Source organism: Mustela erminea, chromosome 4 (assembly GCF_009829155.1).
Source record: "Mustela erminea isolate mMusErm1 chromosome 4, mMusErm1.Pri, whole genome shotgun sequence".
NCBI classification, from domain to species: domain Eukaryota; kingdom Metazoa; phylum Chordata; class Mammalia; order Carnivora; family Mustelidae; genus Mustela; species Mustela erminea.
Genome location: NC_045617.1, coordinates 13905014 through 13921272, shown reverse-complemented (window position 1 = coordinate 13921272; position 16259 = coordinate 13905014). Strand labels below are relative to the sequence as shown.

The 16259-nt window shown below is 38.5% G+C and overlaps 1 long non-coding RNA gene across 1 annotated transcript in view; it reads right to left on the bottom strand.

Annotated features, from left to right (window-relative positions):
- Positions 1–2435: 2435 nt before the first annotated feature.
- Positions 2436–16259, bottom strand: part of LOC116587708 — a 51604-nt gene continuing 37780 nt past the window's right edge. Inside the window, exon 6 of the long non-coding RNA XR_004284594.1 lies at positions 2436–2920. This is a non-coding gene — a long non-coding RNA (uncharacterized LOC116587708). The remainder of the gene's footprint in view (positions 2921–16259) is intronic.

The window sequence follows — 16259 nt, the reverse complement described above, 5'->3', positions numbered from 1 at the left end:
CTACATAAATTTTTTATTTGCCAAGTCACTTTATCTCAAGCATATTACACCTAACAACCTTTTTCTTCATATATTATGACCAGTTGAAATTCTTTCACATACTATTGGTTTAATTTTAGAAGATTATAATTTTATGCTTTGTCAGAATCAGAGGTATGTTTTTGAAATTAGACATATTTTGCACAGCCTGGGACGGAGACCAGAGTCACTGCAGTATGCACTGCTGTTAACTATGATGGATGGTAAGGAACTTGGGGAGCGTGGCCAACCATGGTTCACAAATAGGCATTTTATTTTTTATTTTTATTTTTATTTTTTATTTTTTATTTTTTTAAAGATTTTATTTATTTATTTGACAGAGAGAGAGATCACAGTAGGAGAGAGGAAGGGAAGAGATCACAGAGAGAGGGGAAGGGAAGCAGGCCCCCCGCCGAGCAGAGAGCCCGATGTGGAGAGAAATAAAAGTACTACCCACTTCCATATATGCTTTTTTCATTTTTGACATTGACACGTTTTGTGGAGTGGAGGGTGCTTATAAAGTAATCATCTAAATTGGGGCTGGGTTGATGTCAGGTAGAACCCAAAGTATTTTTATACTAGTAGGTTCTAAAAACACGATTAAGACAGTAAGATCATAGTTATGTACCATGAATTATAACCATTGATCGCAGAATTTTATTATAAAGTTCTGCAAATGTGCACACATGGTCAGTATTGTAATCTCCAAAAAGTAATGGCAGCTATCTCAGAAGTCAGAGGATGCTGTGATGTGATCAAAGAGACAAAGGACATTTGCCACATCAAATACGACACCCCCCACGGTGAAAGAAACATGATTAAGCAGGGAAAGAATCTATTTAATAAATGTAATGATATGAAAGAAGCAGAAATTTCCTCTAATTTATAGTAATGCTGCATATATCTTAGAGGTCATTTTTTTTTTTTTCCTTTGAAGAATACCGTTAGTGAAGTAGAAAGCAAAACCCAGACTGGAGTAAAATGTAGGCAATGCGTGCACAGGACACTGGGCTCGTGTCAGAACATGGGAAGACCATTTGCCACTCAAAAATAAGAAAGCAAAAAAACTTTTTAATAGGCAAATAAAAGGACTTGACTTCCAAATTGGCAAAGTAAGGGCCTCTGAAAAATCCCGTTTCTCCATAAAAACAGTGAGAACGTTAGTAAAAGTTGTCAAAAATCAACTTTCAGAACTTTGAAAACTAACCAAAAGTTTGTAACAATCTGAGGAAGATTTACTCAGTAAGTGGCTAAATCTGGGTAAGAACAGGGAGCTTTGGGGCACCTGGGTGCTCAGTGGGTTAAGCCTCTGCCTTCAGCTCAGGTCACAGTCTCGGGGTCCTGGGATTGAGTCTCGCATCAGGCTCTCTGGTCAGCAGGGAGCCTGCTTCCCCCTCTCTCTCTGCCTGCCTCTCTGCCTACTTGTAATCTCTCCCTCTCTGTCAAATAAATAAACAAAATCTTAAAAAAATGTAAACATGAACCTAACCCAGAACTCTGACCTTGTTCCTATTTCAGCAACACCATCATTCATGACTCTACTTCCTCTGCGCACAGTAAATTCTATGCTTCTTGCACATGCCGTATCTTTGGGGCTTCCCTTCCATTCCAGCTGTTTGAATGCCTCCTCCTTATTCTTCTGTTCTCCCCCATCAGAGTTGATGTGCATGGGCATGAAAAAAATAGTCAGAAATATTTTTCATCTGAGAAACCAAGGACAAGGCAGAGAATTCTCATGAAGGCAGTTCTGGGATTCAGAGTGTTGGATGAAACTGAGAACATGGCAAGACAGAGTAACACAGGCCCTAGGGCTCTGTGTTGGAGAAAGAGTGAAATCAAATCAGGAACAGACAAGGGAGACCCAGATAATGACCCAGAATGGTTTTGTAGTACCTGCAGTTTACCAGCATTGGATGGCAACTGACTGACTATGTCGTGAACCTTCTTTAAGGTCCAGGGCCTTGACAGACAAAAACTTTATTTGTATTTTAGAAGGAGTAGCGCTTGCTGTGTTATATACCCAGGAACAATTATACCCTTAAACAAGTGTTGGGCATTAAAATTTAAAAGTGTTCTTTATATATTATGATATCACAATTGATTATCATAACTCGGTCATTAGACTTATTGTTATTATTACTAACAATAATGACAAAACAAACTCAAGGAGGCTAAGTGAACCGACCAGGGTCACACACTAGTATATGCCAGAGCTGTGCCCAAACCTTCTGACCCCAGGCTCTTTCTTTGTGTGAAATCATCTTGCAAAGCTTTGTTTCCCACAAAGTGTATTTCAGGCATTATTCAGTAGGTTGGGGGGAGAGTCATTTTGTAGATACAGAGGTTCTTCCTTGGTGCTCTGAACTCAAACAATGAATGGATGATGTATTCATTTGTTTACTTGTTCATTCCTTTATTCCCAGCTGGAATCCCAAGTCATATCTAAGAACGCTTATTCCGGGGTCCAGACATTCTGAGCACCATATCAAAGAAGGGAGCCAAGGAAGTGACCAAGGAGAAACCACAGGGGCAGCAAGAACGGTAATAAAAGATGAAAACCAGGAGGAAAACCTCAAAAGCTGTGAGAGAGTTTCAAAGGACAGAAGCAGAGAAGGGTGTCATTGATGCTGAGAGTCAAATAAAATTATAACCAAACAGTGCTCATTGGATTTGGCAACATGGAAGCAATTCTCAGTCTTAGAGAAAAGCTTCTGTAAATGTTTTTGGTCAGAAGCCAAACTACAGTGGATTAAGGAGTGCAGGGATATGTTCTAGAAGGCACTATAGATGCAGGCTACTGTTTCCGGTGCCCCAACTATCAGTCGGAGAGGTCTGTGGGCAGTTAGGGGGCTCCGCACTGCCTAGACCTGGGGCCAGGTCAGCTTCAGTGACTTCTTCATACCTGGGTATGGGAAAAAAGGAAAAAAAGTTGTGAGATTTTTTTTTTTAAGATTTTATTTTTTTTGACAGGCAGAGATTACAAGTAGGCTGAGAGGTAGGCAGAGAGAGAGGAGGAAGCAGGCTCCCCACTGAGCAGAGAGCACAATGCGGGGCTCGATCCCAGGACCCTGGGATCATGACCTGAGCCGAAGGCAGAGGCTCTAACCCACCAAGCCACCCAGGCGCCCCTGAAATTTTTTTATATAAACATATACAAAAATTTTTTTTTAAAGATTTATGTATTTATTTTAGGGGCATCTGGATGGCTCAGTTGGTTATGTGTCAGCTCAGGTCATGGTCCCAGGGTCCTGGGACTGAGCTCTTCATGGGGCTCCCTGCCTGCTGTGTTCCCTCCCTTGCATGCTCTCTCTCTCTCTGTCAAATACATTTTTATCTTAGAGAGCAGGGAAGGGGCAAAGTGAAAGGGAGAGAGAGGATCTCAAGCAGACTCCCTGCTGAGCCCAGAGCTGGACCTCAGGACCCTGAGATCATGACCTGAACCCAAACCAAGAGATGGACACTCAACAGACTGACCCACCCAGGTGCCCCCCAAAAGTTTTTTTTAAATATAAAACTTGCTTTTAGCTGAATTTCAAATTTCTTTATTGTAAATAAACATTTTAGAAAGCAGGACTTATTTTCTATGCTTCTGTATTATAAAGGATTTTGTCATTTAAGAGCAAATTTTTCTGGATATAGTTTTATTAAAACATGATCATTTGTTCACCAAATGGTCCTAAAGAAAGGGCAGATTACTTTTTCATATGAACTTTTACTTTTCTATGTCGTGAAGGATCAGGTAACAGGAAAACAACACAACGTGAGGACATATAGCATTTTATGAGATGAATTCCAAAGCAACAGAAAATAAAATTATCAGTGAGTAATGAAATAGAAGAAGAGAAATATGGATCTGTAGTTGCTGTTCAGAGACTCAGAAATCTAATCATCACAACTTCAGTGAAACAAATAAATCTTAATGAATCATCTAGTACTCCCTTGAGATTTCATCACATAAATATTTAAAAGTAGGTAACTTCGGCACCTCTGCACTAACTCTTTTTTGTGGCCTAAAGTGTTGGGAGAATCTAATACCTGTTCTTTTCCTGCCTAAAATTATAACATAAGCTTATGATAAAAGCACATTTGCTGTACTTCCTCCATGATGGTTCATTGGACTGTTGAGGAGCGGAGAGCATCTTTTGAAGGTAAATATTCAAGGACAGAGATGGTCTCTTCACATAAATGTCCAGCACATGCAAATCCCAGAAAAGTTACATAGTAAATACATTGACATAAAAACTTCTTAACAAGCTAGTCCTGATTTTCATTGTCTACTTTTCTTAAAATACTGTGTGATTTTTTGAGATTATTTTGCAACCCAAACATTCTATTTTATTCGTAATGTACTAAAGCTTCGTGCAACTAAATCTGATTATGAGTAAGTGGGCTAAATTATTTACTTGTAATGTGCAGTGAAATTCTGAGCTGACTCAGTTTTGAAAATAATTCTGATTTCTTTTACTTACAGATGTTAAATCTTTTGGTGGAAAAGACATGATTATGTTGAAAGCAGGAACTCCTGCTGACACACTGATACCAACGGGGGTTAGTGGCCAGTGTGGGAAAGATGCTGCTTTGATTCTGCCACGAAAGGAGCGAGGTTAAAAGGAGGAAACAACAGGAATTGATAAAGTGCAGAACTTGAACAGAATCAAGAACTTCGGGGAAAGGATTAGCCATTGCAAAGAGGGATATATGCTTCTCTGAGAGAAAGACGAAAGGGGAGAAATGAATTCACAGAAGCCCAGTTTTGTGAAGGATGGGAAAGAGACAGTTTGTTGTAAATAACCTTAAATTTCTTAACATTTCTGTAGGCCACTGGCAAGAAGAGGTGTAGTCATGGAATTGAGGGGTTTGGAAAAAAAAAAAAAAAAAGCAAGTTTAGAGAAGCTGTTTAACCTGATGCAACAGAGTCCTGGAGAAAAATTTTCCAGCAGTAGAAAAGGTCCGGGTAACCTGGCAAAGCAGGGCACAAACCATTCAGGATAGTGTTGTGATTTGAACCATTAGCTTTTATAAACGTCCCCAAATGCAGAAACCAAAACCCTAAAGCAAATTAGAGATTACCACGTTGCTTGTAGTAAAACATACATAAGTGTGAACTTTTGGCCACGTTCCAATTATGTGAACCATGCACTTGCAGGTACTCAGTGGTGTGCCTGGAATGAATGAAGGAACACACGAGTGGATAAATCTGTGCATTATATATGTTGTGTTCCCTCTGGGAGTTCATTATCAAGATGACCACAATAGCCTATTGTCTTGGCTTTTTGCTGATAATGGCTACAGAGAAAAATATGCCAACGTTTTGCAGAATTGATGGCCATCTGGAGAAAAATAGTCACTATTTCCTTTTATTTTTTTTTAAATAGTCACTATTTCTTAATGGGAGGATTCTAAATATGTATGGTTATAATTTGGAAATTAGTAGAAGCTTTATTGCTTCTTTCCTTCCGGACTCAAATTTCTTATCTAAGAAAGACAGCTAATAATATTGGTAATCTGTGCTATTTCCAGGTACCATACTAGGCATTTCACTTCTAGTTTATATAGTACCTAAAAGGTAGGTATTACATTCACCTTTATTTTATAGGTGAAAAAACAAAGGAATAGAACAGTTAAGAAGGTCAAATTCATTTGTCAAAAAAAAAAAAGTCAGTTTTCAAATCCAAATCATTAGACTTACAAGCCTACATACCTAAAACCATGGTAAATATCTATTTACATACTTAAAAGAGTTCCTTTGGAATTCTGAAAGTTAAAAGGTCGTTGGAGCATAAAACTATAGTCATCAAGAAGGATTTATAAGAAAGTCTTCAATATCCACAAAATTCAGAAAAAAGCTAACTTCTCAGGGGGATAAAAGTAAAAAGAAAGACACTTGAATGGGATCAGAGGCAAATGAAGTCACGGATCCTTGTGAGGCATCTTTCTTCTTGTTTTCAAATCCAGAATGCACAGAGCCCAGGAATGAGAGAATGTGCCAAGGTACCCTCAGATTCGCAACATAAACTTTACACAAGCATTTTTTAAAAAAATTTATTTATTTGACAGACAGAGATCAAAAGAGGCAGAGAGGCAGACAGAGAGAGAAGGGGAAGCAGGCTCCCTGCCGAGCAGAGCCCAATGCGGGGCTCGATTCCAGGACCCCGGGACCACGACCCAAGCCGAAGGCAGAGGCTCCAACCCACTGAGCCACCCAGGTGCCGCTTCACACAAGCTTTTGCAACATGAATTCCTCACTGACAGTTATGATGATACATAAAATGTATCTTTTTGTTAGAACACAAAACTAGTATATCTTTAAGTTAAAATTTAGGATTAACAAAACCTTCCCTCATCGTATGCTGTGACCCCAGCCTTCCAAGGATGGGTAGTACCTTTCCTCTATCATTGAAAGTATACTATAGGAAATTTTGAAAAGCACTGTTCAAGGGCAATAATTATGTGTAGCAAATTTATCTAGGAATTAAAGCTAAAATATTTCTATCTTTAGGAAAAATATTTTAGAAGCCACAAAGAATTTTAAAACATGGAGACTGTAATTCCTTCATCTCTGCTTCTTGGTGGGTAGAATTAGCCATGAGCTGGAAGGGCTTCAGTGTGCATTATAGGGAAGAGAGTGCACAGTCCAGATCATTGTAATAATTAATTTGCCATCGCTACTCTGTACCGAGAATACCAGTGCAGAAAGAGCCCGCGACGTAATTGCTGACAAATATGCTGTGTGTATTGAAAACCAGAAAATTTGCAGCTGCCGCCCAGACTTCCCCATTGTGCAGACTGACAATGAGCCACAAAAGGGACATGAGGTAAATGTAGGGTGTACGTTGCAAGCCATTTTGATCAAATATCTGGGGGGACAATTTAATATGAAATATCAGCTGGTAGAAGACAGCAGCTGCCCATTTCGAGGGATGACTCAAGCTAAAAACTTTAGCTCCTATTTTATAATGAAAGATTGACAATATGTCAACCTTCATTTGGGGGACGCTGGAGGAAATGCTGGGTTTGCATGTGTAAGGGGTATGCATGCAAACTTCCAAAGATCTGAAGCAACGGTTTTTCTCAATCTTGTCAGAAGTTATTTGGAAATCCAGTATGCAGAATCTGCCTTAGGTGACTTCTCGTTATTTCTAAATCTTTCTGTATACATAGCGTGGACTCCCAGAGACAGAAATCTCAGTTTCTCTTACGTAGACCTCTACAGTCCTCAGTTCCAGGCCAGATGGACCTCATTTATAGAGTGACTGGATATATCTAATTCCTGTACTTTCTGAGATGTTGGCAGCACTAATGAACTTGCTTCTGGGCTCCGGCCACTACCAGCTTCGCTTGGAGCTTTCTGTGGCCTGGGAGTGGATTACTTCCCAGCTTCTAGAATTTTGTTGCTGTCACCTCTGCTTCTGATCTTCTTGTTCCCGTGGGTAAAAGCCCTTATAAACATATCTGTCCATTTGATCCAGCAATGTTACCTAGAGGTCCTGCTAATTTTTAATGGAAAATATTTGGACAAGGGAAATCTCTTTTAAATGTCGAAATTCTGAATATTTACACAGTAATGAAGGAGTGAATTTGAAGACTAAAGATCTTGGAGTTCATCAACTTCCACTGCATTTAAGGGGAAATAAAATCATCCAGTTTTTTATGACTCTCAGATTCCTGTAGGATATGAGGTTTATAGAATTGCTTCTATTTTCACATCAGGACTTTTCAATCCATTCGAAAATTCATTTCTCTCTGAATTTTGCTTCTGTGACTCTTTCCCATTGAATGTCTGGCTGGTGAGGCTGTGGGCTGGCCCAGTACTCAGGCCCAAATCCACTGACATCCAGGAAGTCCAGACAGCCATGTGTCTGCTGCTGCCTGAGGATCTGGCCAAGTGTGCTGTATCTGAGGGAACCAAGGCTGTCACCTACTACACCAGCTCTAAGTGACCCGGGCCTAACATGAATAAAGGGTAGACTACTAAAAAAAAAAAAAAAAAAAAAAAAATGAGGAGGAGGAGGAGAGGGGGCAAAGAGACTCTCAAGGCAGGCTCCACGCTCAGCACAGACTTCAATATGGGGCTCATCTCAAGACCCTGATCATGACCTGAGCCAAAATCAAGAGTTGGGGGCCATCTGGGTGGTTCAGTGGGTCAAAGCCTCTGCCTTTGGCTCAGGTCATGATCCCAGGACCCTGGGATCGAGCCCCACATCAGGCTCTCTGCTCGGCGGGGAGCCTGCTTCCTCCAATCTCTCTCTCTGCCTACTTGTGATCTCTGTCTGTCAAATAAATAAATACAAATCTTTAAAAAAAAAAAAAATCAAGAGTCGGATGCTTAACTGACTGAGCCACTCAAGTGCTCCCCGCTATTGTCATTTCTAAATCAAGTGTGTTCACAAGTAGCTGAGATGCTTCAACCATTTTCCCACTGTCTCCCTCCAGCCTTTCTTCAACGAAGCGCGAGCCCTCTTCCTTCCTTCATCCCTTCCTCCCTTTTGCCTTCCCTCCCCCCTTCTTCCTCCCCTCCCTATGCCTCCCTCCCTTTCTGTATTTCTTTCTACTAAACTGATACAGATCATATTCTGTTGTGCACATGTTTTGTTCCTTTTTCTACCAAAGGATCTTCCACTACCATCAACTCTTCAGTGAGAATACATTTTAATGACTAATGTTTAACCATTTACACTTTACACAATCCTTTTATTTCACACCTTTTTTTCCCCCTCCCACTGTAAACCATGCATGTTTGCTGCTGCCTTCCTGACAGGGATACTTAGTTCCTCGTTAAGTGTTTCACTTTCACTCCATAGTCCCCAAACTTTCACTCCGTAGTCCCCAACCTTCTCCTTCTCTTGGTCTTAATCCTCTTTTTTTTTCACCCTTTGATCTCTCAGTCTCTACAACATCTGATCCTTTGCCTGATAATCTTAGGTACTTTCTCATCAATTAAAAAAACAACAACTCAAAACCACTTTGACTTTCTGTCCCCTCAGAGCATTGTTCTAAGTCCTTTTCTCACAACTGGCGTGCACCAGATCTCATTTTCCGATTTCCCCAGCTCCTCTTTAAACTCTTCCAATCAAACTATTGTTGCCTCCCCTCTATCAAAGATGAACTCAAAGGCAACCATAAGCTTCCTAGTAGGGTCAGGAGCCTGAACCTGGCCAATGGTCCTTCAATGGTCTTCCTCTTCCTCAGCATCCTTCAAAATACTATAATCCTTGGCTCTATGGCTTGTCTTCCTAGATCTCCCCCCGCCCTCACTGCCTTTACATCTTATTCTCTACTAACTCCCACTTCATTTCTACCCCATTTGTCTTACACTTCGTTTTTTCCTTTAGCAACCAAGTCAAGTGTCATGGAAATTTCTGAACTTGAATTCTAGTCCTCCCACCTGGGTCTAGAGCTCTGTTTACTATTATCTTCTACTTGCTACCAATTATAGTTAGAATCAGAAGTAGGTATCAGTATAAGTTGACTGATGCCTATCTATAATTAAATACCTTTCATTTTTATGAAACTGATCTATTGATGCATCTGTATATTTATATCTGTTTATTTCTTTCTATATATCAAAAGCAAGAAAAGCAGCCTGAAGGCTATCAAATATAACTAAAAAATAAATCAATGAGAATCAAAGGGCTTATTCAACCAATATCTTAAATGTATGGGAAAAGAAGTACATGAATAAGGACTACCAAAAAAACTCTTTAGCAAATAGATTCCAAGACATTTTTGTGTAATATACAAATGGAATAATTAGTGAATCCCCTGTTAATATATAGATTTATGAAAGTCTATCTAAAAATAAAGTGAAAGATAAAATTCATTTAAAATAAAATAAGCAGTTTGGAGTCAAGTAAAGTTTATGAGATAAATTATATTTCTCTTGAGTTTGGTTTAGCAGACAAAATAGACCTTAATTTTATACCTAGTTGAGTCTGTATTATTGAGTGTATAGAGTCCATGGTAGCTAGGTCTTAGGTAAAATCTGCTTCATCACCCCCTATAATGATATCTGTCTACAAAGTAAATTTTGCAACCATAAAATAAAGAATGTAGTTGAAAGGCTTATGCCCAAATGTTTCTGGCTTGTAAGTAAAAATATGAGTACCTAAGTTTTGGAAGGTTGTCTTAGAAAGGAAGACAAAAGTTGTTTAGAGTTTAGGGTCTGGTCTAAAGAGTTAGCATTTAGAGTATGGTCTTCAGGGAAGATTAACAGTCCTTGTTCTCAAGGGTTTTTGTTTTCTTTGATCTTTTACCATATCTCTTTGGAAAAATATCTTCAACAATATCCCGTAGTCCTTTGTTATTATTATTTCTTGCCATTCCTTTTTCCTGATAAAGAGCCACTTTGTGTTTTCATATGTTGAAGGGTATAATTCTCCCCTGTAAGTACATATAACAAAGACTATACAGAAGGTAACACAACGTAATCAAAAGAACATTAAGAGAAAAAATTTGCTTCAGTAGTTGAACCAGTATTAAATTTTTCTTAGATATTTATTTCAAAGCAAGTTGAAGACAAACGCCAGAATCTGGCCAGTTCTAGCTTTTTTTTCCCCCCAGTGTTCCAAGATTCATTGTTTATGTGCCACACCCAGTGCTCCAAGTAATATGTGCCCTCCTTAGTACCTATCCAGAGGCTCATCTAACCCCCTCCATAAAACCTCAGTTTGTTTCTCAGAGTCCACAGTCTCTCGCGGTTCATCTCCTCCTCTGATTTCCTCCAATTCACTTCTCCTCTCCATCTCCCAATGCCCTCCGTGTCACCTCTTATGCTCCACAAGTAAGTGAAACCATATGATAATTGATTTTCTGTGCTTGACTTATTTTACTCAGCAGAATCTTTTCTAGTCCCGTCCATGTTGTTACAAAAGTTGGATATTCATCTTTTCTGATGGAGATGTAATATTCCATTGTACACAGTCGCCAAACTGTGGAAAGAGCCAAGATGCCCTTCAACAGAACAATGAATAAAAAAGATATGGTCCATATATACAATTCTGGCTCTTTAATTCTCACTTCGCACCAGCGGATGCTCATGAACACCCAATCCCATTTTTTTTTTTTAGATCCAAGACTGATCCTGGGCAGGGAGAAAGGATGGAGGTGGGGAAACATCAGGCGCTGTGATGGGGGACCTGACATCAGAGCACCATCACTGCTACTCCAGACCTGACCTTGTGCCTCATAGCTGACCCCCGGGTTTGGTGTCCTGTACCTAAGCAACTGTCTCAGGATCCTGCCTCATGTCCTAGAAGGGAATTGTCACATTCATTAATTCACTTGTTCACTCACTCAATAAAATTTACAGTGTTAGTATGTGCCAGATGCTAGGCTATTTGTTAGTACAGAAAAGTGAAGAGGTGTCTAACCTACAGAATTATAAATAAGTAATGCACACATCTTAGAGGACTTTACACCTTGTTGGCATTCTCCTACCACCAGAACCACTGTGCTCTACCTAGGTGACACCCATCCCAAATTTGTACTTCTTCTTCTGCAAGGAAGACCCTTTCTATGTCCTAAAGCCCTTTGATGATAGGAACTAGTTATTCCCTGTGATTGTGTGACTTTTTGGAAAGAGAGAAAACCCAAGAGACTAATAACAAGAATAATGACTTCATGATTGAGTTGTCTAAGAGACAGCAGTAACGCATTGGAGTAGTAAAGATAGCCAAGCATGGCTTTTTCTCTCATTTTCTTTTCTGTTCTTAATCTTAGTTCCTGGTACCTGGTTTTCCTTCCTCTTACATAGATTCTCCATGTCTTCATACATTTTATTACTAGCTACAGCATGTCCACTCAACTTCCTGGGCAAGACACAAATATGAAACTTTTTCCCGCCTTGTTTCATCTAATACCTACAATGGCACCATAGGGAAAACTCTACGTCAATTTTGGGTCTGTCACTTCTTTTAAGTTCACTTGGTTGAAATGTTGTAATATTTTTTTCTGACAAATATAAGTATTTCAAATTCAGCAAAGAAAAACTGATAAGTAACAAAATTAGGGGTAAATTACCATTCTACTTAGATTCCCTATAAAATTATAAATACCATTAATATTTTGATACATTTGCCTTTAAATCTCAAAAGGTAGGATTTTTCTAAACAAAAACATGGTCCATTTTATATGTTATTTGCTATAGCATATCCTCACTTACTATATTCCTTACAACAGGAAGTAATATTTTAGATGTAATTTTAATAGCATAAAATTCTATGTGATGGGTACTGAATAATTAGCTAATTCCACTTCCTAATTAATGTTTATTAAGTTGTCTATTACAAATTATTCTGGGATGAATATCCCCACACCATCTCAGTTTGGTAGTCATTGGGATGATCATTTGACCCATCATTGCTCAATGAGATATAAGCAGAAATGTACAAAGTAGAGCTTTCAAATAAAAACAGACCAAATCAGGGCATTAGGGTCTTTCATTTTGTATCTTTCTCCTTTATTTCTATCTGGAATATGGAAGTGATGCCTAGAGATGCATCTCTGCCAGCTTGCAAGCCTACAGAAAGATGCCATACCATAAGGAAGGTGAGGTTCAATCCTTGAACTAACTCAATCAGAATTCCCCCAGGCATCCTATACCTGGGAAATACAATCCTTTTCTAATTTAATTTTGCTAAAATTCTCCACATAACTATGATTTTTTTTTCTCCTTGAGTGGTGGCTCAGTAGAATGCAAGTGTTTTTGGAGTTTACTATTTAAAAATGTGTTTAGTTGCCACTCAATTCCAAAACAAAGAGCTTAAATAAAACATGGTCAAAGATGTAAATAGACTGTCTCCACAAAAAGAAAAGAAAAAGAAGGTATGCAAATTGCTAATAAGAACATAAAATGCTGAACTCATTGCTAATTAGGAAAATGCAAAATCAAATCACAATGAAATGTACAAGAATCACTAATGACTTCTCGTGAATTAGAATAGCTATAATTAAAATTAATTAAATTAGTTAAAAAAATGAAAATATCCTGCATTGGTGAGGATATGGGAAACTGAGTCCTATTACTTTACTGACAAGAATTGAACATAGCCACTTTGGAAAATAATTTGGCAGTTTCTTATAAAGTTAAACATAAATTACCATTTGACCCAGCAATTCCAATCCTTGGACTCTATCAAGGAAATGAAAACATATATTCACACAAAGACATGTATACCGATGTTTACAGAAGCGTTGTTCATCTAAACCCAGAGTGAAAATTATCCACATACCCATCAGTTGGTACATGAATAAATAAATAAAAATATATATACATACTGTATCCATTCAATGAAATCTGTACAGCATTAAAAAAGAAGATATATACTGATACATGTCACAGCGTGAGTGAATCCCCAAAACAGTACCCTCAGTGAATGAAGTCAAAGCAATAATCTACATATTGTATGATCTCATTTATTTAAAATGTTAAAAGGCAAACTGCTAGAGATAAGAGAGATTGGTGGCTGTAGAAGCTGGCTTTAACTGTAGAACCAAGGCTGGCTATAGAAGTTGGCTTTAACTGCTAAAGGAATTAACAGACTTTGGGAAAGGGCGATAGAAGTGTTTGAAAACACGACTGTAGTACTGATTATGCAACTACAAGTTACTAAAATTATTAAGCTATTCACTTACACCAGGTGAATTTTAAGGTATATAAGGTATATACCTCAATGCAGCTGTTTTTTAAATATTTCTGAACATTCTCATCACAAGGGGACTATGCCAGTTAAATTATTTTGGGTAGTTAGAACAGTAAGGCCAAAGGGTATAGATAAAATAGTCTTGAGGCAGTTTAAAAACTTGACTTAAGCATGAGTTACAATTTATGCAGAAGAAAAATCTCAAGCTACAAACGGGGATGATTCAGAAGAGAAGGGAGAGAGGAGCCCCTGCCCAGTATACAGACCAACATATGAAAGGAGACCAAGTTAGGTCACTCTTGGGAAGCCGAAAAAATTTTTTGAAACCTTCCCAAATAGACAGATGTCCTAAACCCTCGGTCTAAGACAGGACCATTTATTTTCATTCTTACCGGAGCATGTTAGACAGTTTCCAACATTTGTTCTTTACTAATTCGCCGCTCTGTGAAGTATTAACAATCTCCAGTTTGCAGATGAGAGAACAGACTCCCCAGCAGCCAGAAAAGGTGAAACAGAGCCTCAGAGCCAACCCAGTGTAATTCCAGATGGAAGCCCTCAGCGTTAACCTTTACAACGTGTTGTTTCAATCTCCTTTGCCCACCCTACCAGTGCTTAAAACAGCAAAAGACACTTCGAAAGTAACTAATATTTCTCAGATGAATTTCAGTCTTTATACATATGGAGGTAACTAATTATGTTGCGTTCTTAATAATCTTGTAGGAATAGGCTGAAATTATTAGCCATAATATTTTTTTAATATTATATGGTTTCTTCCCTTCTCAATTACTAACACTAATGGGAGTATTTTATAATGTAGAGCCTCCAGAAATCATTCTCGTTTTGTTGTTTTTATAGTGCTGTGGATTTTAGAGCCTAAATCCTACTCCCTTAGAAGGCTAACTGTCTTGATTTAGGAATGCACAATTGCATTGTCCTTCCCAAACTCCATCTCTACAATTCTAGAATTCTATTATCCATTTATCCCTTGGTGTCCAGACAGAAGACCAAGTAATTCTTTCCACTGATATTCTCCTCTTCCTCATTTTCTTATCTACCTTTACTAGGAATAATATCCTCCCTGTCACTCAGACTTAGAAATCTGATAACCATGCCCAGTAATTGCCCAATTCCTATCGTTTCTGCCACCACAACATCCCTCAGAACATGGACATCTGATTCCTGCATGTAACCCTCTAGTCCTTTACAAAACATCTCATCTCACTGGGTTTTTATTACCAAAGAATTGATCCCTGGTTGTCAACTTTGTTTTTTTTGTCCCATAAAGAATTTCCCCAAGGGGAAGTTCATAATATCTCATTAGCTCCAGCTTGGTGACTTCTGAACATGGCTGGGTATGATTCAACATGAAACCAGAGTGTGAAACATGGAACCAAGAGAGATACGACCACAAATGGAAATGTCAAATGTCAAGGAATTCATGTAGCCTGTGCTGTGTGTCTGACCCAGTTTACTGTTGTCGTTTGAGTTTTGTTCGTTTGTCTGTTTTTGTTGGGGAAGAGCAGAAAGCTTTGATGAAAGCTATTATGTGGTAAGCCAATTATGGATGAGAGAAAAATATGGGGAAGCAGGAGTAAATGTTTGGAAATGAACCGGGAATATGTATTTGGCATATGTACATATTTGGGGATGTTGGATGGCATGCTAGAGAATTTGGACTTATTTCTACATAATTAATGTGATAAAAACGTAAGCCGGAAGTTGTTTTGTAGAACATTTAATAGTGATTATTGTGTTTTTATATATAGAAGTATATTTCCATTTGAAAAGCCCATTTTACTCCAGAGAGCTGGAAGTCAAATCATTTAGAAAATGAAACCTCAGGATTAATATTTAAGACATAAGAACAATAAACACAGAGTTATGATTTTCAAAAGATCAATCTATTACAAAATTAAGTTTGCTAACTTGCTTATACATCCCCAGCCCACAGAAACACCATCCTCCTATAATAGATTTACAAATAAAGTTTGTGTAGCCTAGAACACTCAGCTTCCATTGTCATGTCCCTTGAACATCTTAGAATTTCATTTTACTGAGCTTTTTTTATTGAGGCGGGGGATGGGGGAGAAGAGACAGTGGGAGAGAATCTTAAGCAGACTCCACACACAGTGCAGAGCGTGACACAGGGCTCAATCGCACAACGCTGAGATCATGACCTGACCTGACATCAAGAGTTGGACGCTTAATCGACTAAGCCAACCAAGCACCCCTCATTTTACTGGACTTTTTATGCAAAATTCATATGAACTTTTCTCCAGAATTCTGCCTCTGTGCCTTTACAATATATTATTAGAGTGTCCATTGAAGAATGTATTTTATTTTGCAGGCGTACACATGAATTCACTTCTCTGGAGTGCATTTATTTTGGTTTCTACTATCTCATCTCATTTTGGTGGAGCTCTGCATTGCTTTATTGAGGGTAGGACATCATTCTCCTGGTGCATGAACTGGCAGCCATTCCACTGTTATGCTTTCTCTGGCATTTTGTTCGCTTCCTTTACATACTTGTCACACCAGTTTGTTCTTCTGCACTCCAATACTTTTTATAATTTAGTAAGACTGAAGCAACTTCAACATACT